The following is a 967-nucleotide window of genomic DNA, read 5'->3' on the forward strand; positions in this document are numbered from 1 at the left end:
AATTAAATATTAGAGAATAAATACTTTATTTTAATGTTTAATGTTAGGATTAAGTACTAGACAAAGATTACTTAATAATTCATAATAATTTCATCCCAAATGATAATATAAATGGATGAATTACCTATTTTGATGTATTTTAAATGAAGTACTAGAAAAAAATTCTTTATTTTATATTTTTTAATATAAATTGATAAGGTGTCTGTTTTTGTTGTCTCCTTTTATGACTAGGCAGTGAAAAAAAAGTAATTTATATATTTTTAATATAAATAAGAATGTTCAACTATCCATATTATTAATGTTCAGATATATCACAAGGGATTTCAACAAACCCCAAACACTAAATATGAACTCATGCTTACTATCACATCAACTTTATATGCTTTCATCCTCGTGAAGCATTGTGCGTCACCCAGATGTGAATGTCTTCTAATGTTGCTGAAGGGCCAATCAAGTGTGTGTGAATCCCTGAAGAGCCTCTAAATCATGTAGGAGGAGATTTTACAGACGCTGCGAGAGGAAACAAACACTTTGATTGATTTGACAACAGCTGAATCTGTAAGTAAATCACATCAGATCCCGAGGACACACACACACACACATGCTGTACACACACACACACACACGCCTCGAATATCAACGAGTCCTTCACAAGCAAACGAATCACTCGTTCTTTACTCTCGGTCTGTTTTGGAAATATTTTATGATGCACAGGGCACCGTCTGAGCTTTGCGAGGACTAAAACTGACTGCTATATATATTATATATATATATATATATACCATATGAACATCATTTGCTTTATTTAAAATCTGAATAAATATTTTGTGACTCATCAGCAGTCACACAGAAAATCCTCCAGCGTTACAGAAAACAAACATTTTTAGCTGTATTACCTAGATTACGATCGAGCAGAGTTGTACCTATTTATATATAACATAAAATTTAAAAATATATCATAATATTT

Source organism: Cyprinus carpio, unplaced genomic scaffold (genome assembly GCF_018340385.1).
Source record: "Cyprinus carpio isolate SPL01 unplaced genomic scaffold, ASM1834038v1 S000006731, whole genome shotgun sequence".
In the NCBI taxonomy this organism is placed as follows: domain Eukaryota; kingdom Metazoa; phylum Chordata; class Actinopteri; order Cypriniformes; family Cyprinidae; genus Cyprinus; species Cyprinus carpio.